Below are 23,830 nucleotides of genomic sequence, written 5' to 3'. Positions count from 1 at the left end.
GCCTACTTTTCATACGTTCGCCGTTCTGTCTGTGCAATAAATGTCGCGGATAATTCCGGCTTTGCTTCCGTCTGGATATCCCCCCAACATGAATCTTTTCCATGGGCAGGATTGTGTTTGATAGCCGGCTGTTTATATATGGAAGGCGAATCACAATACATCTATCGCCGCGTTTGTTCTTAATGACATCCACATCTTTTCTCTTTTAAATAGGAATTTGTTTTCTCTTGTCAGATCAGACACTTGTTCCCTCTCTTCTCCTTTTCCCTTTATGATTGGCTCCGTCCATCATGCCCTGTGATGTCTTTCCTCATTCATCTTTCTAAAAACTATTTGTTATGGGATCAAATGAATAGGGAGCGCTTTGAAAATGGATTTTCATTATAGTTTTTATGGATGGGAAGGACATAGATCATTGTAAAGCGGAACTCTAGGCCGAGAGGCGAAATGCTTGTTTGGAATACATATGTGTGTGATGTCTTGTGACCCGGAGGCCTCTGCCACGCAGTAAAGCAATGCAGCCTAAGTGGGGTATACACGGTTCATTTTTTTTCATTCAGTCTGAGGGCCGAACAGAAAATAAATAAAACGGATTTCTCCATCAACGCTTATGAGCGCCGGCCGACGGATCCTCCGTTGTTTGCATTGTACTCTGATACCCCAGCGGAGTTTGCAGCTGATTGGCTGCTTGCTCCTTTTGACCAAGAATTTTCCAACCCGCTTCTTTGATCACCTGATCGAGGGATGCCTGGCGGAAGTGTGTCGGCAGCGGCACCCACAGTATATATTTTGTCTGGTTCATCAGGAGCCCCTCTTCACATCAGAGTTGTCCTTCAGGTCAGGAGCCCCCTCATTTTACATCAGGGTCACCTTCCCTCACACTAAGAGCCCCCCTTCACATCAGAAGCCCCATTTATATCAGAGTGCCTCCTTTTATATTAGAGCCTCCTTTGCATATCAGAGACCCGTCCTTTTACATCAGCGTTTTCTCGTCACATCAGGAGCCCATGAGGTCAGGAGCCCCCCCTTTTACATCAGAGTCACCTCCTCTCCCACTGGGAGACCTTCTTTCACATCAGATGCCCCATTCACATCAGAGTCCCGTCCTTTCACATCAGCATCTTCCCGTCAAATCAGGAGCCCCATTCAAGTCAGGAGCCCCCCCTTTTACATCAGAGTCACCTCCTCTCCCACTGGGAGACCTTCTTTCACATCAGATGCCCCATTCACATCAGAGTCCCGTCCTTTCACATCAGCATCTTCCCGTCAAATCAGGAGCCCCATTCAAGTCAGGAGCCCCCCCTTTTACATCAGAGTCACCTCTTCTCCCCCTTCTTTCACATCAGATGTCCCATTCAAATCAGAGGGTCTCCTTTACATAAGAGCCTCCTTTGCATATCAGAGTCCTGTCCTTTCACATCAGCGTTTTTCCATCACATCGGAAGCCTCCCTCACATCATATTCCTCCTTTTTCATCAGGGACCCTCTTTCATATGAGTCCCCCTTTTCCATCAGAGTTCCCCCTTCACATTAGAAGCCCTCTTCACATCAGAGTCCTACCATCACATCAAGAGCTGTAGCTGCAGAAGCATGGTAGAGGGCAGTAGACAGAGCAGGCCTAGATGGAGGTGAACTTCTGTCCTTTTCTGAATGGATCTCGCCCTCCCTGGGTTAGCGTCATTCATCCCCCATGGTTCTGGTGGCTGGCCCACCTGCACCATGTAAAGGCATGATGCTGTGCAAAAATTTTGAGGCGCCCTGGTTGACATTGTATCGATAAGCTTCTGCAATGTGACAACATTTATTTCCGTCCAGAGTGGCATTAATCTTTCACCAAGATCTTGTAGTGATGGGGAGAGAGTCGGACCTCTGTGTAAAGTCTTCTCCAGCACATCCCAAAGATTCACTATGGGGTTAAGGTCTGGACTCTGTGGTGACCCTTCCATGTGTGACAATGATGTCTCATGCTCCCTGAACCACTCTTTCACAATCTGAGCCCGATGAATCCTGGCATTGCCATCTCGGAATATGCCCAATGTGCCATCAGGGAAGAAGCAATCCAATGATGGAAACTCCTGGTCATTCAGTATATTCAGGTAGACAGCTGACCTCATTTTTTGAGCACATAATATTGCTGCACCTAGCCCTGTTATCCAATGGAAGGCTCTGACCTATTTGCTTATTAAATCCATGTGGTGCCTTTTGTTTGGCCGGGCAGTGTATTTTATGCTTCAATTTATTTTTAGACAGTGTGGTGGTTCGTTGGTTAGCAATTCAGCCTTTCAGTCCGGAGTTGTTCTCACTGAGATCCCGGAGTTTGTATATCTTGGGCTGGATTCACATTATGCATTTCAATTCTACATGTGTTTCATTACCAACGGGCCTCCGACATGTATCAACGGAGTAAACAACACATCTCGACCCTTCAACACATAGATGTACATGCACTGTGGTGTGCTGCATTGGCATTAGTGTGTTGAAGCTTCTTAAGGGCCCTATTGGAATTAAATGCAACACAAAGTGCACATCAACACTGATTTGAACAGTTCTGGGAAGTTGATAAAACAATAAACAAACATCGAGTAAATTTCTGCTGCAATTCTCCTTTGGAACCCATCCACTGCTAGTCATGTGATTAGTGCTTAGGCATTGGTCATGTAATGTCTGCTAAAGGGCTTTGAGGGGATTGCGGTTCATGCCGAGCTGGCTGGCTGGCAGTGACCACGTAAATGCCGACTCTCCTATTTGGAAAAGACCAATGCCGAGAGAGAGGGAGATTGTACCACTGACTGTGAAGTGTAGAAGGAGCATATTATTATACAGGATTTATATAGCGCCAACACTTTGCACGGCGCTTTACAAAATGGAGGGAGACAATACAGCTACAGTATAATTTTAATACAAAAGGAACACTATTTAGCTGTATGGAATTATTATGGACATAACCTGGGATGTGCAAAGAGCAGTAACCCACATTGCCAAAGCTGATTGGTTGCTGTTAATTATTGTGTTTACTTTTATTACAATGTATTGTCGCCTATCAGTTCCCTGATGTCATTTCTGAACATGTCATGAAGAAATATGTCCCTCACGTATATATTTTGTGAAATATTAATGAAAACAAGGATGATATGATATAATGTACAATCATTTGTATCTATGGGTAAAATAAAAAGGGGGCACCTATAGGCGTTGAGACTAACCATATAGCACTGCAGGGGGTCCTTACAATGGTCAATTTTTAATCGGAGTTTAAACCTTTTTCCCCCAAAAAAACATGTTCCTGTATAACTGCTTTGTTAGCTGGAGTTAGGTTTTAATTTGTTTGTCTCTTAAAGCTACATCCATCCAAGACTACCCTGTCTACAGGGAGACAACGCCGCTGGGGGATTTCACTGTAGAATGAATTGTCTCTATGTAAAAGGAAATGGAAAATAATGGATCTACTGGCAGAATAAACAGGGAATAAAACTATATTACAGGGGGGGACTCTGAAAAACAAAAACTGCTGTGCATATGATATTGACAATCTGCATCAATTATATACATCATAACTGGTTATGCCCATAGATAACACTTTGGGGTCTATAGATCTTCCACCAACCTTATGCTGGGTGAATGCCATTCGCATGGCATTCCTGCCACTAGATGGAGCCAGGGCAGCATAGGAAATCCTCCATCTAGTGGCAGGAATGCTGGGCGAATGGCATTCACTCAGCGTACAGCTGGGCGATTTATAAATTGACCCCTTTCAGTTGACCACATTCAACTTAAAACTACAGGATCCCTATAAATCTAGGTGAGCGTCTTTATTGTTCACTTTGTGTATTGGAGTGATTATGTTCAGTTCTGCTCAATATACCGTGTTCTGCTCTTTCTTCACTTTTTTTTTTCTTTTCACTTTTTTTTGTTTCGAATTTTAATTTATGTTATCAATTGTTAGTTGGAGAACATGTTTCTCATTGTTTAAGTATTGGATTCAATAAAACGTTGACTATCCGGAGTGGTTTGGCTGGTTCTTTTGTCTCTACGTTTGCTGGTGGACAGGTACAGTGCTGCTTACTATGTTCTAGCGATCATACGCCAGCACACAGTGAGCCAATCTGGTCATTGGGGTTCTCTCGAGCGGGTGAAGTGCAGGAGATGCAAGTGGATTGAAGTACTAGATGACTAGATGATCAGATGCTACTAAGGAGATCATTTCTACACGGGGGACTTTAGACAAAATGGGGCCCTGGACAAATAAGTAGTTGAGGCCCCTATATGCACAGCATTCCAGTACCACATACCCACTGCCAGCTAGTTGAGGCCCCCATATGCACAGCATTCCAGTACCACATACCCACTGCCAGCTAGTTGAGGCCCCCATATGCACAGCATTCCAGTACCACATACCCACTGCCAGCTAGTTGAGGCCCCCATATGCACAGCATTCCAGTACCACATACCCACTGACAACTAGTTGCGGCCCCTATATGCACAGCATTACAGTTCCATGTACCCACTGCCAGCTAGTTGAGGCCCCTATATGCACAGCATTCCAGTTCCCCATACCCACTGACAACTGGTTGCCCTTTTTGCCCCCAGCTACGACCCTGCATTGCTAGTGAAATAAGCTCAATCAACATTTTTACACTATGTAGTTGATTTACTAAAGGCAAACAGGGCTGTTCACTTTACAAGAGAATTTTCACTCAGGTTAGTGAATAAGGTAAAAATTCCCTTGGCAAAGAATATCCAATAAAGTTCATGGAAACTAAAAAATAAGCAGTGTTTTTGCTTCTACATGATAGGTTAATGGAAGCCAGTGGAGCTCCACCTCATTCGCTAAGCGAAGGGAACTTTTCCTTGCAAATTAAACAGCCTGTTTGTCTTTAATAAATCAACCCCTATATGTAAAGAGTATGTGGGCGCCTCTCCAACTTATTACATTCAAGTATTTCAGGTAAAGGATCATGTTAATGCTACAGCATACAAATACATTTTAGAGATTTGTGCACTTCCTTCCTTGTGGTAGCAGTTTGGAGAAGGCCGTGTAAGGGCCCCCAACATTTCTGATGGCTGCCCTGCTTGAGAGTTACACACAAGAATATAAAGAAACACCTGCCTGTCAGTACACCACATTGCACAGATATCAATTACATTCTCTATGTGTTGCTTTCTGTTGCCCAAAAACAGTGCAGGTCAGTTTTTAATGTACTGAGGCTCATTATATGCTCATGCAAAGTGAATTGGTTCGTCGACCCAGCACACAAAAAAATACATGTTGATGCACACACACACATGTTTAAATTGAGCCTTTGTTTTAGTGGCAAAGTGATATTCTTATTTAATGATATTTTTCTCCTTTGGGAAACCGATTCCATCCATTTCTGTTTCCTTGTCTCATTTTCTTTTCTATAAATAGCTCCCAAAGCGTACTATAAATGGAAAATCCTAAAATTCACATTGTACGATGTGTAGACCTAGTTCTGGAATGACCCGATGAAGGAAGGAAATATGGCGAAAGCTTTGTGAAAAATGAACTGCTCCGGAAAATAAAACACGGAGTCATCCAGCGCTGAGCTCCCCACAGGGAACATATGGATTTACTTAGAACAGTGAATAATCCCCGTAGGTATCATATTGAACATTGCTGGAATAGTTTATAAAATGTTCACCACTCACATCTTTATGGGGCTCTGAAGGTCAGACCGTGTCCAGCTTTGTTATTCTAATTGTAAAGGTTCTACAGAGGTAGAGTTCTTGCGCAGTCCTATACAGCTAAATACATAGTTATCCAGTTCATTGAATTCAACCTAAAAAAATCGGCATTCTCGATTCTCTAAACTCACAACTGATCCGGGTGAATGCAAGAAACTCCTTATAAAGTGTTTTCTAACAGGAAAAATCCCTCCTGATCCCCTAAAACAATCTGACACTCTGGATCAACAATCTAAGGTGGTATTACTTATAAATAGTATTAGCCAGGTCTATTTTATGCACTTACTGTAAAACCACATCCAGACTTTTTTGTAATTAATCTACAGAGCATGCTAGAACTATGGAAGCTGACTCCAGGTTCTCACAGCTTTTACTGTGAAGAAACCTTTCCATATGCAGAGATTATACTGCATCTCTTCTCCAGGTGCAAAAAAAGTGCCACTATCATGTACCTGGCTGGAGACTGGTTGGATGAGGAGGCTCCCCTAGCACCTTGCGTCCCCCGAACTCTGAGGATGGGAACAGAGCCTGAGGAACAGCAAGTAGCATGGGTGCCCGTGGATGGGGCAACACCGTGCCAGGCGGAAGTCCAGATTCAGGATCGGGTAGAGCAGAGCCGATGTCACACCAGGCGGGCAGCAGGATTTCAGAGCAGTAGGCAGAATCGAGGTCAGACAAGCCAGGAGTCACACCAGTCAGGCAGCGAAGTACAAGGGGTGAGGCAGAGGCAAGGTTCAGTGGCAATTCCAAGGTCAGAAGGCAGACGGCAATCAGGAGCAGTCAGGTGCAATCCGGGTCAAGGTGCAGGAGCAGTAAACAGGCAGAGCAAACAGGATCACAGGGAACAGCTGAAAGACCATCCAGCCACTAAGCCCAGGCTGTGCTTGCTTTAAATAGGGAGATGAATCCAGAGGTACTTCATCACTTCCTGTGCACCAGATTAGCGCACCTGTGCGCGAACGTCCCAATGCGCACGCATGCCCGCAAGTGCCTGTTTTCCTATGGTACGAAAAGCGGGACCGACGCACATGCATAGAAGACCTGATTACCTTACAGCCACCTTCATAATACTTATAGATACAGAGATAATTGTGGACTTATTTTATAATACTTTTACTTCTTGTTTAGAATATGTTAATACTTTGTTGTCCATGATCTGGGCACAGGTTCGCTTTAACCGCCAGGGGACATCTAAAGGCCATTGCAAGCTTAAAAACCACCCGAATTTTCCCTTTCCCATTGACTACAATACATTTCCCTAAAGTTTTCTACATTTTCAACAACATTTCGACAAAGCAAATCCCCATTTTGCTCATCTCCATCCGGAACTCCCAATCTGCATCTTTGTTCCAGGTCAGTGACTCAAAGTATTGATCTTTTATATTATCTTGATGCACTTTATTTATGAAGTGGTCCAAAAACCTAGTACAGTATTATGCTAACCTAATAGCATTATTAAAATGCAAGGGATGCACAGATACCCGTTTTTCGGTATTGAAATAGAGTAACGATATTTTGCTTTCGGTACTTGCCAAAACTGGTGCTTCCGCTGGCATGTAGCCGGCTTTCTGGGCAATCAGGAAGGCTCCGTGTTTTGGCCAGACTCGATCGTGATTGGCCGGAGGCCGACTTCCCAGCCAATCAGCATTAAGCCGGCTTTCTGGCCAATCAGGAAGCTGCCCGGCTTCCTTAAGCTGGCTCCATGCTGAATGGCTGGAAAGCCGGCTGAACAGCCAATCAGGAAGGTGGGTCTTTACTCGCCACGTGGCTACCTGATTGCCCCGGAAGCTGGCTCCATGTTCCCCTACGGCACTGCCGCTCAGAGGGAATCTTCCTCTGGCTGGAAGTTCCGGTATCAGGGAAGGTATCAGGACATTTGGACGAGTACCAGTACTAGTATCGGCATCGGTGTATCCCTAGTGTTTCTGATCAATATTTATATTTCCTTATATGAGACAAGCTAAATGTTGCAATGAGGGTCTTTTATTTTTAACAATACTTAAACCCGACCTTGAATAAGCAAATACGGAGCCAACAATGGCTACCCGTTGTTTGATACAATGTGGGTCAGCCAAGTTTCCCTGTGTTGAGAACCAACATTTGATAAACCTGCTTTTACACTGTCAATCACAGTAGACTCTGGCATATGATTCCCACGTTACGCTCCTTTTCACAGTCATGTGCTGAATGAATGCATGGCGCGGCGCAGAGAGGCCCTCATTAGACCAGTTCCCTTGCTGAGCTCTGTAGTTAATTAATGTCTCAGCCGCACACACCCACCGCTTAGAATGACTGCACAGAATATGGATTTATAGCTCATGATGAGCCAAGATTTCTGAACACCCAGATGACAATTTCTAACTATTTAAATCTCTAAGGATAACCTATTAATTTTCCCTCAATGTCCGAAGAAGGGAGGGCAGATAATATGCAAATTAGCTGATCGTATTTAGACAATGAGGGTAATGTGTCTTCTTGGCTGTCTTGCTTAAAAGTGAACCTTTTACAGTCTGAGCTGAAGAAGCTGTACTTGGCGGCCAAAAATAGGTGGACACCGCGCCAAATTTTTGAGTTCAGGTGCACAAAGCCAGCTCTGGTTTGGTTTGTTGAGGTTGATATGGAGGATCTCAAGTGGCCTGCACAGAGCCCACTCAACCAAGTACAAACGCTTGTGGCCACCCGACTGTCCAATCTATATGAACCTTTTGAACATTCCAATCCAAAACCATGGACATTAATATGAAGCTCGTCTCCTCTTTACGTCCATAAAAGCCTCCGTTCTTCTGGGAAGACTCTCCAGGAGATTTTGGAGCGTGTCTGTGGGAATTTGTGCCTATTCAGCCAAAAGAGCATTGATGAGGTCAGGTACTGATATTGGAAGATAAGGCTTGACTTCCAATTAGTGTTCTAGTTTATCCTAACAGGGTTCAATAAGGTTGAGATTAGGACATTGTGCCGGCCACTGAAGTTCCTCCACACCAATCTGGTCAAACCATGGGGGGTACAGTCATGCTGGAAAGAAAAGGGCTTTCCCCAAACTATTGCCACAAGGTTGGAAGTGCACAATTGTGTAAACTTTCTTCGTATGACCTTCAATGGAACTCAGTAATTTGGTGGGGGATGTGCGGTCAGGGAAGGCAGAGCCTCACCTAGTATTATGGAGGAAAAAGCTGTCAGCTTGAAGTCCGAAGCTGACAGCTTTTTCTCCATTCAGAACGGCTTGTTACAGGTCACACGGCAGGGAAAGCCTCCCCGCTGTGTAACCTTTCATGGACAGATCGCTGCCTGTTAATAACAGGTCGGCGCTGCATCCGGCTTTTGACAGCTAAGTTAGGTTACACAGCAGTGGACTTCCCCACTGCTTGTGTAACCTAACATAGTGAAGCCAGAGCTGCAACAGCCACTACTTACTGTTAGAGGCTTGAGCTGGACCAATGGCAAAGCACCTTTGGTCCAAGCAAAAAAAAAAATGCTCCTCTCTGTCTCCTTCTTCCCTCCTCCACACAGCTCAGTGACCAGGTTGGGGGCGGGGTGGGACAGAGGCGGGCTGGGGGCCGGCATGCAGGGGGAAATGCCTCGCCTAGCGAGGACTCCACAGCACGTCACTGGTGTCCGCATAGTTTTATCCATATGGTTTACCTGGCCAAACAAGTTCACATTTATATTGCACATACGTCTACCTGGAGTGCTGCTTTAATGCGATCATACTATTGAATCCGTGACGCTCATAGCTGGTGGGTAACGTGATTTTCAGACGGCAGTTTCCCGCAAAGTCTCTCTTCTCCTTCACATCACCCTAATCCCTTACTGATGACTAATAAAGAATTTTCATAACACCGATAATCTGTTTATCTTAATCCAGTGGAATTTGGCTTGGGCCCATAAAGCGCAGTCTCCCACCGGCCTAATTAATAACGTGTGAGCAACGCGATCTGGGGTATGACTTTTCTAGCACTTTGCTGAGATTATGAAAATAGTTCTCGCTCCAAAAATAGTAAAAACGAAAATCTTCCACATGACTCCTTGTGCGCGATCCAAAACAACGCGTCTGGCTGATCCAATTTACAGTGCCGAGATAGAATAATGAGATGGAACATTTGCTCCAAATACTTGTGCGGACTTCAATGTTTTCTCTGCAGACAGGAATTAGGCCGTGTGATGAGAAGCTGCCGTTTCCAAATCTTATTTCTTGTTTTCGCAGATAACTGATTTTTTTTCCCCTCCTTCAGTTTCTTTTTCTTTCATTTCTGCCGGAAAACAAATAAACGCTTCTGAATTGTAAGAGTTAGATTTAAAGATGTCATTCAGTTTTGTTAATTTATCATTTTATTTTTTTATATTTCTATATTTTATATTTCTATATTTAAAAAAACATATTTATGTGTTATCTATTTAATTTTAAAGTTGATGCGCACGGCTAAAAAAAATGTTTTCGTTTAGTTTCTGCCCAGATTTTTTCTTTTTTCAATTTCTGAAATTTGGATCTGTTTGATATTCTTAATTCGGATTGATCAGAAGTTTTTGTTTTTGGAATTTGGATCTATTCAAATCTATTTGGATGGAGTTAGGTTGTTTTTAAATGTGAAAATAAAAAAAAATGTGTGGTGTCCCCCCCCCAATTCATACCAGACCCTTTACGTCTGGGAGGAATTTTCGGAGGGACCCCGTGGTAAACAAAGGGAAAAAAATGCATGGGGTCCCCCCTAAATAAACTTACCAGATCTTTGATCTGAGCAGCAGCCTGGCAGAGCAGGAAGGGAGTGGGGGGCAATCATGTGATTCCCCCTTCTGCACCATACCAAGACACATGCCCTCAACTCTGCTGCTCAGATCAAGGGTCTGGTAAGGGATTTTGGGGGAGACCCCACACATTTTTTATTTTTTTGGCATGGTCTATTATTTATCTACATTTGTCTTTAATAGATAAACATTGAATACAGTGTACATCCACAATGTTCAGATTATTTAATTTCTTATATGTATATATTTAAAAAAATCAAGTTAGTTATGTACGTTTTATTTTTTTGGATAAACATCCATAAAAGAGTCCCTCAAGAAGGGACTTAATTGCAATATTCAAAATCATTAATGGGGACCGCATTATCAGGAATAAAATGTTTAGACTAAGAACTCCATTGTTTATATGAGGGCACAACAAGGGGTTGGATGAGAGGCAATTATATTTTAGGCTGCGCAAGGAATTGTTTACTGTGAGAGTAGTAAAAATGTGGAATTCCCTTCCCCAGTTAGTGGTATTAGCGTTGATAAATCCAAGAAACTCTTACATTAGTTTCTTAATTCACTAACAGGTCTATTGACAAAAGGGTGAAGAATTTGGAGAAGGCCGGAGAAGTGAACAATCTAGGACAACATAGCTGATTTTGAGAATTTTCTAAATCAGCTATGCTGTCCTAGATTGTTCACTTCTCCTGCCTTCCCCAAACTCTTCCCCCTTTTGTGAATAGACCTGTATATATTGAAGGATATGGGACAGGGACGCAACTAGAAATCACAGGGCCCCATAGCAAAATTTTGTATGGGGCCCTCTGATTTCTAGTTACACCCTCCTGATAACCCAAACAGCCTACCTGAGAGTGACCCTCTCACCTACTATGTTACATTTAATACAGGGTACATCCATCATGTTCAATTTGTAAAGCATGCTGGGTTTTCTAACAGGATATCTTAGCACTGCCTCTTATAACTAACTATGCCATTTTTTTTTTTCAAGGCAAGACTGTTCGCAGGTTTATTCACAAAGATGAACGACAATTGTAACAGCAGTGTGACCAGTGATTAAAAGCAATATGGAGGAAGAACCTGATTGTATCCCAGTTTTGTGTCTTACAATTCAACTCGTGTAGTCTGATCTCCCTGCTATTAGCTCGGGTTCACTCCACAAGCTGTAAATCGGCCTTCAAAAAGCTGCCCATGTTACCTGGAACTAACCGGCTGTTGGCTGCAAGTAGTAAATAGAAAGCATTTATATATATAAATTGCCCAGCAAAGTATTCCTTTATATTTTTTTTGCCCGAGCAATTAGAGTCCAAACAGCTCTAACTCTCTCAGCTCAGCTTCCCGGAACTTCCTGTCCAGTACAAGATTACAAAGGACAGGGCAGTCTCCAGCAGCCGTCCGTCTACTAGCTTGGAGAAGGGAGGAGGGAGGAAGGGAGTGTCTTGCTTTGCAATTTCCGGTGTATTTGTGAAGACACACAGCTTATTTATTTTTAACCTAGACGAAAACAAGATGCCTGCCGGCACCAAGTATGGATACAAATAAAAAATAATATAACAAAGATGAAATAATAAAATAATAAAATTATAATAATATAAGTAAACACCTGACAGGGGCTCTAATCCTTCCCCACTCTATAAAAAAAACGCTAGAAAAAAAGAATTAGGTTACATACACTTTTGCACACAGATTGTAGGGGCAAAATTAAAGGGGTTCTAAACCCTCCGGGTTTTTTGCCTATATCTACTGCTAGCAAGCAGCAGATATAGGCAAGAAGTTTATGTTTAAAAAAAACCCCGCTTTAAGTAGGTTTAAACTTACCTCGTTATCGCTGCTTGCTCCCGCGCCGAGAATCAGGAACTGCTCGTACGACCGCAAAGGATCTTGGGGCGGGCGCATGCGCAGTTCGGATTCTCGCCCGGGAGACGAGCAGAGATGCAAGGTAAGTCTATGGACACATGCACCCGCATGCAGACACCGCTGGATCGGAGAGACAGAGCAGTCAGCGCTGGATAGGAGAGCCGCCGCACCGCTGGAGGGACACATGAAAACATCAGGAAAGAAGAAGAAGATCGGATTAAGAAACATAATTTAAGGTAAGTGCTGAAATTAACATGGGGGAGGGGGGAAAAAATTGACTTTAATGTCGCTTTAAGCCATTTTGAAAATAATCATTTAAAAGTACAAACCACATTACCATTTATTTTTTTGGTTCTAAAAAAAATTAAAAAAAAGTAATGCCTCTGTTTGTCGGCGGCGGGGGATTTGATAATATTAATGCTCGGATTATTCGATGGCTCGGGCATTTTTTTAAGCCGAATGCAAAATAAGATTTTGCTAAACACAAAATAACAATTTGCATAGGCTTACTGAAGTATGAAAAGGTTCAGCCTGCGGGACGGGGTCGCGGCTGCCATGAGATAAAGTAGACGGAATACCTTTGTGTTGTTTTCTGATACGGAATAATGCCTGCAGATGAAAACTCTGAGCTCTGCCATGGCAGACAATGACCCATCAGTGATGTCGTGTCTGCTGCAAAATCTTTTGTTTTGTTTTTTTCCCATGTATTTAAATCCATAAACACCATTGAGGGGTCAGCCCACAAATAGAACAATGGTCTATTGTAACGTTTTAATATCCATTGTTTTGTCATTTTTGGGGGAAATGTCTGCATTCCAGTTACAGTATTTTGGCAGCCGGTCCAGGATCCAGGAAAGGCTTTTTGATTCGTTCCGTTCCCTGCGTCTCTATTTGAATTAGTGTTCATTCAAACAAATCTTCATTTATGGATGCGGATACAGCCCAATTGTTTCTAAGCTGTTTCTTTTCCCTAAACTATATATTCATTTCAAATAAAAAAAAATATTCAGTGCAACTCTACAAAACAGGCACGTCTCCCCACGTTTTGTTCATTTCCAACATTGCGGGTCCAGAAAAATACCTGTGGATTGGCCAAAAAATCCAGTGAGCTCCTATCTGAGCTGACTAATCTACCTTTGCTGCACTAAAATTCCATCTGGTGTTGTCAGCCCTGCCGGAGTTCTCTGTGAACTACAAAACACCTCTCCTATTATTGGGAAGAGGAGAGGGGAGGATGTTTGTGGCCCTAACACACTTCCTTTATTTGGATGACACTGCTGCTCTTTAATGGATACACTACAATGAGTGAGCATTGTTGCCAGGGGTGTCCCTAGCCTTTTCATTGCCTGATGTAGGGGGTATGACTGTGCTGGAGGTGCATGCTATCCGGGCAGGAGGTGCCTTACACAGGCCCGAGCGTCCTGCTTAGCTCCTGGCAACCAGTGACATCAGTGGTTGCCAGTATACGAACAGACCGCACTATCCAGAGAATTCCAATACTGCAGACTTTATTGAAATTCACTGTAAATCCAGTATATCAGTGAATAAAAGTGTATAAAGCAACAAATGCCAGCACTGCACACCCCCAACCAACTACAACCGCTCACATGTTTCACCCGACGGCTTATTCATCACTGGTTGCCAGCCAGAGCGTCCTCCTTAGCTCCTGGCAACCAATGACATCACTGGTTGCCAGCCAGAGCTTCCCATTCAGCTCCTGGCAACCAGTGACATCACTGGTTGCCATCCAGAGCTTCTCATTCATCTCCTGGCAACCAGTGACATCACTGGTTGCTATCCAGAGCTTCTCATTCAGCTCCTGCCAACCAGTGACATCACTGGTTGCCACCCAGAGCTTCCTCCTCAGCTCCTGTCAACCAGTGACTGGTTGCCAAGAACTGGATGGGATGCCGGTCAGAGCATCCCAGGTTGCTAAGAGCTGAATGGGCAGATGTGTATGGCCTTTACACATCTACCACCCCAGCTTTTAGCAACCTGGGATGCTCTGGCCGGAAAGGCTGCAAGCAAGCACTCATCATAGTGATGGCCCTGATTGTTGGCTTAGAACAGGAAGTGTGTATACCTGTCAGGATCACCAGGTTATAATAAAAGGAAAAAAAAACTCTAAATAAGTTTAAAAAATCTGTAATATATTAATCTTTGTTTTTGGGTTTAGATATGTGTACAAAGAGGACGGTCCATCTGCAACAGCTGTAGTGCACTTGTTCATCTCGTTCACCTCTATCTGTAGTCTGGTGATTCTGGAGCACATGCGTTGGTGATTCTAGAACATCCTCCTTGCTGATTCTCACTTATAAGAAGACCTGATGTAAAAAAAAACAATTCAGTACTAAAAAGTCTCCTACGGACACCAAACAGATGCTGAGCAACTTTGAATGTGATTGGTGAAGCAGGAAGCAGAGAAAACATTCCCCTTAGATACACTTTAAGCAGGTCGAGTCTCTGACTTATTAGAAGTTGGCGGGTGACTCAAGAGCCTTCAACTGTATCACACAGAGTGAATCAGGGTCACTTTACAAGGAAGGCGAAACAAAAGCGTGTCACCGCGTGAGTTTAATTGCCCGCCGCATCAAATGCCTTTTATTTTATTTCTCTTGTTATTATTACCGGTCTGAAACCAGCACGGGAAGCGTCGCCCTAATGACAGACACTGTCACAGAAAAATGAGGGGCGTTTAATGACGGTTCTCTGTCATCCTTTTGTGCGGGAACAAGGGAGAGAGTTTTGCATATTAGCTCTGAGTCAGGTTGTGAAGGAAGCTATTACACGTGATTTATGAATGACTTTATTTTTAACGTACGCAGAAAAACAAAAAGTCAGAAATAATAAGCCAAACCATAAAGGGCAACGACGGCTTTTTTCATGCGGCACCTTCCGCCTGAAAGCTTTTTGCCCTACAATTTTCATATATATATATATATTGATATGTATATCGATATATATATATAGATAGATAGATATATATATATATATACTGTATATATATACAATATAATATATATGTATATGCTGTATATATTAATATGTAGCAAGTACATTATATCTCTGAAGGCTCCCATTATCCAGGTCATGTACAGCTAGTAAGAGTTACTCACATTCAGATGAACCTGTTCTGTAATGTGGAAGGCATCTCGTAGCTACCAGTTACAAGATAACATTAGAAAGAAGTGGCTTTGTCTTCAATGTTAGACCAGTTAAAGGGTATCTTTGGCCAAAAACTTAAAGAAGACCTCAGGGGAAAATTATTCTTAACCCTTAGGCCAGTGGCGTCACAAGGGGGGTGCAGTCCGCACCCGTGTGACACCATTGCAGGGGTGACACCAAAATGACTGACTGACAGTCATTTTGGTGTCGACCCCTCTAAAAAGTCGGGCACTCTGTCATGGACCGAGAGCCCGACAGTGTCACGGAGTCACTGAGTCAATGACTGTCAGTCATTTTGGTGTCACCCCTCCAATGGTGTCAGCCGGAACCCCGCACCCCCATTGTGACGCCACTGTCTACTATACAGCAGATGGGCAGCATAGCCCGCCGGAGAGGTGATCATTCCATGTCATCGTTGCAGAGGAAGCTGCAGCTTGAAGACTGACTTTAACCAGAAAGTCACTTAAAAAATGGAATCAGTCTAATTGGAACAAGTGATTATTATTTGCCACGTAAGGGAATCTCAGCAGACAAAGCACGTACGTGAATGGAGTGACGCAGTGTGAATGTGTGTCTGTGGATAATTCCACTTTATATAAGTGATTGCCTCCCTCACAGTTACCTATAAATTAGGTCAAGTCAATGGAACGCGCGCCAGTAATTGCTGGACGAACAATGCACTTAGCTGAGTACATTGTTCTGGATTGATAAGCATCGATATAGAGGCCAAACTCTTTCAATGGTCCATTAAGAATTCATTAAACCCACAAATCTCTAAACAGGTTTTTTTTCTTCTTTATTGGGAAGCATAAGATACGTCATGTGGTCATAGAGTATAATATTACTGACATAAATCATACTGTGGGACAAAAGCCAAGTATGAATTTTCATTGATGGTCTCTAGAGACAATCCAGATAAAGGAAACTTAACTGAGAGTGCACCAAGTCTCCCATTGTTGACCTATCCTTATGAACATGCTAACATAATGGGGTTGATTTACTAACCTTATAAACACACCACGAACATGTATACACCTCTGTAGTGTGTTCCCTCCCAGCATGATCTATCGGTGGAATCTAAACACCTTTGTAGTGTGTACACACCCAGCAGGTGTGTTGTGCAAAGCCCTGCATGAATTACAAGGTGATGTTGTGTAAATTAGCTCTATGTTGTGTTGCTTGCGTTGATGAATGCAGGAATGTAAATGCATGAGCTAACCATTTTTGTCTAAACTGTGAAGCAGCATTATATATGCATCATGTGCATGATTTTTACATATACAGGTGAAACTCGAATAATTAGAATATCGTGCAAAGTTCATTTATTTCACTAATGCAACTTAAAAGGTGAAACTAATATACGAGATAGACTCATTACATGCAAAGCAAGATAGTTCAAGCTGTGATTTGTCATAATTGTGATGATTATGGCTTACAGCTCATGAAAACCCCAAGAACCCCAAATCCACAACCTCAAAAAAGTAGATTATTACATGCAATCAATAAAACAAGGATTGTACATAGAACAATATCGGACCTCTGAAAAGTACAAGCATGCATATGCACTCAGTACTTGGTTTGGGCCCCTTTTGCAGCACTTACTGCCATTACTTTTGCACGATATTCTAATTATTCGAGTTTCACCTGTATGGCATTAGTGGAAATATGCTTTTAGAGACTTTTTGGTTGATAAATACGTTTTGCTGTGTAAAAATCACACGCACCTACTGCGTGCGTGTGTTTAGGTTAGTAAATCACCCCCAATGACTCAAAGGTTTAAACTTTTCAGAGCCAAAATACATATGCAGATCAGGAGTTTGAACTCACTCTAACATCCCTCATGCTTATTTTGCAAAGGCATTTTCAGCAGTGGAAGCATCAGTATTATAGTGCATATTTTCTAGTCTAGTGACACCCAAGACCTGATGGCTTTTTGATGACAAGATCTTCACTGATGACTTCTTGTACCCTCCAGACACTTTGGTCAGAAGATTCTTCTGCAGTACTTTGTGTCTCTGCCCCTCCCACGAGGAGTCAGTCTCCTGCAGTTGGTCATTTCAGTTATTTGCATTGCTGGGACTTTCGATGTGGAAGGTGATGCCATCATCAGCTGTGTTGTGGAAGTTAGTTAGAGATTTGGTGGGAATATTTCAGGACTTGAACCTGCAAGTGACAAAAGAGGGCAGCAAGGGAAACTAATTGCCAACAACACCATGATTACATTGTTGCTCTCAATCCAGGAAACAGCTGAATTTACTTAGATTCCACTCAGGAACTTGGGATTACCTCTTGATGAATCTCACTTTATCTGTAACATGTTGAATGCAATGGGCTTCAAATGATCTTATCAACAAGTGGTCATCATCCTTTGCTGTTTTGAATCAACATAGTAAACCATCCAACCATTGTGCTCTTATTTCCACACAACTGCAGAATTAGTAGTTAAAAAAAATTCAGTCACCCAATTAAAACTCTGATGTGGGCTAATATATGACTACATTTAGATAGCAGAAGGAGCAGAGTCATCCGGCATGCAGAGTATTTCAGGAGAGGAGAGTTGGATAGAGGAAGGAGCAGAGTCCTCCAGCAGAGCAGAGTATTTCAGGAGAGGAGAGTTAGATAGGAGCAGAGTCCTCCAGCAGAGCAGAGTATATCAGGAGAGGAGAGTTAGATAGGAGCAGAGTCCTCCAGCAGTGCAGAGTATATCAGGAGAGGAGAGTTAGATAGCAGAAGGAGCAGAGTCCTCCAGCAAGCAGAGTATTTCAGGAGAGGAGAGTTGGATAGGAGCAGAGTCCTCCAGCAGTGCAGAGTATATCAGGAGAGGAGAATTATATAGAGGAAGGAGCAGAGTCCTCTAGCAGTGCAGAGTATATCAGGAGAGGAGAGTTAGACAGAGTAACTCCATGTGCACATGCGCAGGAGTTACATCATCCCGGCCCAGCCTGTCAAGAGGCCAAATACGCTAAACCTGGAAGAAGGCCGGGTGAAGATGGAAGTGGCAGCGGAGGAGGAGAGCGCCTGAAAAGTAATTTGCCCAAAATGTGCTAATATGTCAGTATATTTGTTTTTTATATATATATATATATACACCTATTTGTGCATCCATCTATATAATTCTTTGTCTCTCTCTCTTTCTATCTCTCTCTTTGACCATCTCTGTCAGTCATCCATCTATCCATCAACTGTCTCTCCAATCTTCTATTAACCGTCTATCCATCAATCATACATCCATTTATCCATGAACCATCCGTCCATCCATCCACCAACCATCCATCCATCCATCCTTAGCATATTGCTGTCATCCAACTAAACATCTAATATGCTTGTCTCTGTCTCTATAATTTTCTGTCTACCTATTTATCTCTTTGCCTATCTATGGCACGTGCATGTGTATCTGCCTTTCTTTTTTCGTATGCATTTTAGGTATCCATCTGTCCACCCATCTATCTTCTCCGGGATAAGGGACTAGTAAAACATGAGTTTTAATAAAGCTGAACTCTGGGAATTACACGAAAACTCCCCTTTCAGTGCTGCCTGCACTTTAAGGGTAAATGCTCATTAAGTCTATTAGTGGAGAAATAAGGTGTAATAGTTACCTTTTTCTGTGCTCTGGCAGACTCCCTCCATCTGTGTGACTGGTCCCCCCGAAGCCTCTTCTCTAAGGTGCTCCGGCAGGGCAGTTGCACCCAGATGTCATCAAGTACCATACAGGGCCAGTAGCCAATAGGGCCTGCCACAACCCACAGCATCAGAGAGAAGAGGGGAGCGCTGAAGCCCCCTAGAGCCAGAAATAAGATTTATTACTCTACTCCTAGACCAGGGGGTAGCCAAGCATCGGCCCTACAGCTGTTGTGAAATTGTCCATTAGGCATTGCAAGACTCTGACAACCACAAACAAGACTTCCAGGGACAGTATTCACTGCAGTTGGAGGTCCGAAGTTTGGCTACCACTGTGGCCTAGACCTAAGGAACATTTAATCCTTGCAGTGGGGTAAGGGAGGGGGAAGGAACTGCAAGGGTACTTTTTGTGCAATTCCCAGAGCTCAAGGTTAACAACAATAGTCTAAAGAAAGTCATTCTGCACATTTATTGACGTGCTCTATTTTTATGTTAATGGTTCAGTTTTGTATGACTCACATATTTCATTTCACGTGGATTTGTAGCGTGTTCTCATTTATGCATTTTCCAAGAATTTCGCCCATTCAAGATTGTTTATTGTGTTGAGTGAAGCTGGTAAAACTACATACTTGTGTTACAATGAACGGAGGTTTGATTCCCCTCCTCCAGCTGCTGAACAACGCACTTAGAAGTCTCAAAAAGGTAAAAAATTCACAAAACCGGTTTGTATAAATTAGCGTAAAATTAAGTTAAGTTGGATGAGGGCACAAATTAGCACCACGGCGACTTTTTCACAGGTTTGCGATCGCTAAAAATTCAAATGCAGATGCATTCACAAGTGAAAATTTGATGCTGGCACAGTAAACGCAGATGTCACCCAGATCATGTAACATCATTGTTGTGACTTGGGAATTCATTTTGTGTGTGAATATTTTTAATATAGTTTTGTTCATTTGGGATCTGGATCTGAGCCCCCCCCCATGCAGATGTGGTGCAACTTTAATAGTGATCTACTGCTAGCTACTATTATGTAGCTATAGATTAATATAGCAGCAATCTGCTGCTGCAGAGAGGCTGGAAAGAGGCTGCAACAGCTCTACCCAAGCCTCCATAGTAGCAGGAAGCGCTGTGACATTTTTTGTCACCTCACATCCCTTCCAGTGTAAATGCAAGAATCTGCTACAGGTGCTCCTATTAAGTGTTCTGTAGCAAGATCAGGAGCTCATTGTTTTAGCTCTTGGGCTTAGCGTTGGGTCCCAACAGTCACTGAAGGCCAGCAGTTCCAGCACTAGTCGCGGCAGGGGCCTGCAGAAGGCGCTGATGCCGGAGGCCATTTTAAAATGGCACTGGGACAACTAACCGCTGTTCCTGCTTTTTGAAACTGTGCCCAGGACCAAAGCAGTTAAACAAAGCAGATATGGAGAGCCCAGAACATATGTGAAAGTTGGCCTAGAGCTCCCCCTTATGGCTAGATATAAGAATACAAAATGTTCACATGCAGTTATTCATATTTCACTAAACAAGAAGAACATTTAACATTTGCACGTCTTTATCATTCATTAGGAAACGCAGGAGTAGAATTTTCAGTCAGTAGAATTCTTATACACTTGGGTTATACTGCTGCGCTGCTCACTGACTGTTGTGCAGCCAAGTATAACCCCCTACCACTCACATGATGGCTTTCTTTCTTTCTTGCTTGCTTGCTTGCGTGGACTCAGAATGTCTGCTTAGCTAACAGAGAGAAATAGATCCAAACATTGGAAACAGACAAATACTTGGTTGTGATCAATTATAATGCAAACAGTGAGCAGGGAACTGTCTATCTGTATCATGTCAGTCTATTGGTATGAGTGAGCAGACCTGTTTGTGCTGTCAGTACATCAAGGGCTGTCGTTTTGAGGCTGATCGCAATGTATGTTCCTGACAGTCACTGCTCACTTCCTGCGGAGTGATGCTATAATCCTGCGGGGGGTCTACACTCAGCGTCAGTTGAACAATGTGTCAGCTGCCAGAGCTCTGCACACAGCATGGAGGACACAGTTGTTTGCTTATAATGTACATGTGATGACAGATTTCACATCTGAAGAATTAATTAATCACGCATGAAAAATACAGTCACGTACTGACCGCAAACTGCAACATAACCCCTGAACCTAGAACCTAACCCTAATCATAAACCTTACCCTTTTCCTAATCCTAAACATATACCTAATCCTAACCACATATCTAACCCTAACCATAAACCTAATCCTAACCATGAACCTAACATTAACCATAAACCTAACCCTTTTCCTAATCCTAACCATATACCTAATCCTAACTATAAACCTAATCCTAACCATAAACCTAACCATAAACCTAATCCTAACCATATACCTAATCCTAACCATAAACTTAACCATAAACGCAACCCTAACGATAATCCAAACTATGAACCTAACTCTAATCGTAAACTTAATCATAACCCTCACCATAAACTTAATCATAACCCTAACCATAAACCTAATCCTATAAACCTAATACTAACCATAAACCTAATCCTAACCATATACCTAATCCTAACCATATATCTAATCCTCACTATAAACCTAATCATGGACCTAACCCTAACCATAACCCTAATCCTAACTGTATACCTAACCCTAATCATAAACCTAAGCATAACCCAAACTATGAACCTAACTAATCATAAAGCTAATCATAACCCGAACCATGAACCCAACCCTAACCATATTCATAACCCTAACCGTGAACCTAACCATAAATCTAACCATGAACCTAACCCTATCCATGAACCTAACCATATACCTAACCATGACCATAAACCTAATCCTAACCATATATCTAACCATAACCCAAACTATGAACCTAATTTAAATTAAAAACCTAATCATAACCCTAACACATGAATCTAACCATAAGCCTAACTATGAACCTATACATGAACCTAATCCTAACCATATGCCTAACCATAACCCAAACTACGAACCTAATTCTAATCAAAAAAGTAATTATAACCCTAACCATGAATCGAACGAAACCGTAAACCTAGCCATGAGCCTAAGCACTAATTTGGTCATTTTCAGCAGGCTGGGGGGGTCACACATGGCTGTTGTTGTATATGAGATAAGGTGGCAGCAATGGTTCAGCTATATAGGTCATATAATATAAATGTAAGTCATGTCTAGAGTGCATTGAGCTTCGTTTTCTCAGGTTTTCTGACTAGTCATATTAACCACATCATTGATCATCTGTCATACCCATCAATTATGTTTTATTTTGTTGTACGTTAATTGCTTACGTACTTGGGATATCTCTTTATATTTGATAATGATTTTACTGTGACATACATTCTCCCTGTATGGGGTTTATATATGATTTCTATTCCTTGCAGGAGAATGGAGAAAAATGCTTCCAGGGTGCCCCCAATGCACCCCTTATATGACAAGAACACACAGAAATGCTTCCAGATGATAATGTACAAGAAGGGTGTGTTTACTTACGTGGTGTTTTTCTAAGCTTGAATGAGCAATGATTATAAATTATTTCTTGCTTTTGTGTTAGAAATTTGGGAATGCAAATCGAAAATGTCCAATGTGAGCTGCCTAACAACAAAATATCATTTTGATACAGTAGAGACCATTTGATGTAACCGCTCCAAGCTCGCTCCCGTGATGGACTACAATCTCAATACAAATTAGTAATCTAAACATGAGATTGTAGTCCATCACGGGAGTGAGCTTGGAGTGGTGACTACCTTACAACACACACAGGGACCATGGGGAACAAAAGTAACCACCCTCCAGAAGGAAGGACAGTGTCAGCACCAATTCAGAGATGATTTGAGGATCTACAGCTGAGAGATACACAAATAAGAGACATTTTTGGTAATAGTTAAGGTCCTTGAATGTATTTTCAAGATTTTAGTGTCACTTTAAAGTTAAACCTGTTACTTCCACTGCAGACTTGTTCAGACCTGAAAAAGGGCGATAGACAGGCATCAAACACATATGATTATATCAAGCAAGCAATGTACAATTATTAGTCCAAAGGGGAAACTCTGAACTTCGAATGGAATTTTACTTTTGCTCTTATTATCTGGGGGCTTTCAGGTTTTCATTTGATTCCACTTAAAACAAGATAAATCAGCAGTGAAAATGGATTTTGCTCCAGTGTCCAGGTGACGAGGACTGGTGTGTTTGGTCTGGATTACTACCATATGGGAAAGGGAGTTGCCTGAAATTCCTACTGACCTGCACTGAGAATATCATTGTGCCTTTCTGTAGTGTAACATACATTTTAAGTAGGCTTAAGGAAGCTTTGCTATTATGCTACAAATTTCTGTTTTGTTTGTACTTTTAATTTTCAAAAATATTTTTAAAAAGTTGCCAATAATAACTCTTTATATACTTCAGAAATGAAGGTAGAAAAAAATGTTCGACCAGTTGTGAACATTGGACATGCTTATATAAGACCAGAAAAACTTCATAGAAGTTTACAGGGCGTATGAAGCACACCTTGTCCTTTTGCCCCTGTTTGCATTCTTCCTTGCCACCCTTAGCGGCAATTTCTGACCTGAAATCTAGGAATTACCGAGTAAGGCCCCTTTCATGTGCACAGATCCCTCCTGATCGGAGCGGTACAGATTGGATGTCACCAGTCTGCAATGAAACTAAAATTAATTATTTTTGCTCCTATTTTTTTAACCATTATTATTTAAACTATATTTAATATATATATATATATA

At 42.3% G+C, this 23,830-nt stretch overlaps 1 long non-coding RNA gene across 1 annotated transcript in view; it reads left to right on the top strand.

Annotated features, from left to right (window-relative positions):
• Positions 1-1,665: 1,665 nt before the first annotated feature.
• The window catches only part of LOC108796741, a 25,820-nt gene continuing 3,655 nt past the window's right edge, over positions 1,666-23,830 (top strand). The window contains exons 1-2 of the long non-coding RNA XR_001941828.1: positions 1,666-1,676; positions 4,127-4,129. This is a non-coding gene — a long non-coding RNA (uncharacterized LOC108796741). The remainder of the gene's footprint in view (positions 1,677-4,126; positions 4,130-23,830) is intronic.

This window comes from Nanorana parkeri, unplaced genomic scaffold (assembly GCF_000935625.1).
Source record: "Nanorana parkeri isolate BGI_ZX_2015 unplaced genomic scaffold, ASM93562v1 scaffold31, whole genome shotgun sequence".
Classification (NCBI taxonomy): Eukaryota; Metazoa; Chordata; class Amphibia; order Anura; family Dicroglossidae; genus Nanorana; species Nanorana parkeri.
The sequence above is the reverse complement of the archived record's forward strand: the minus strand, read 5'-3'. Positions and strand labels throughout refer to the sequence as shown.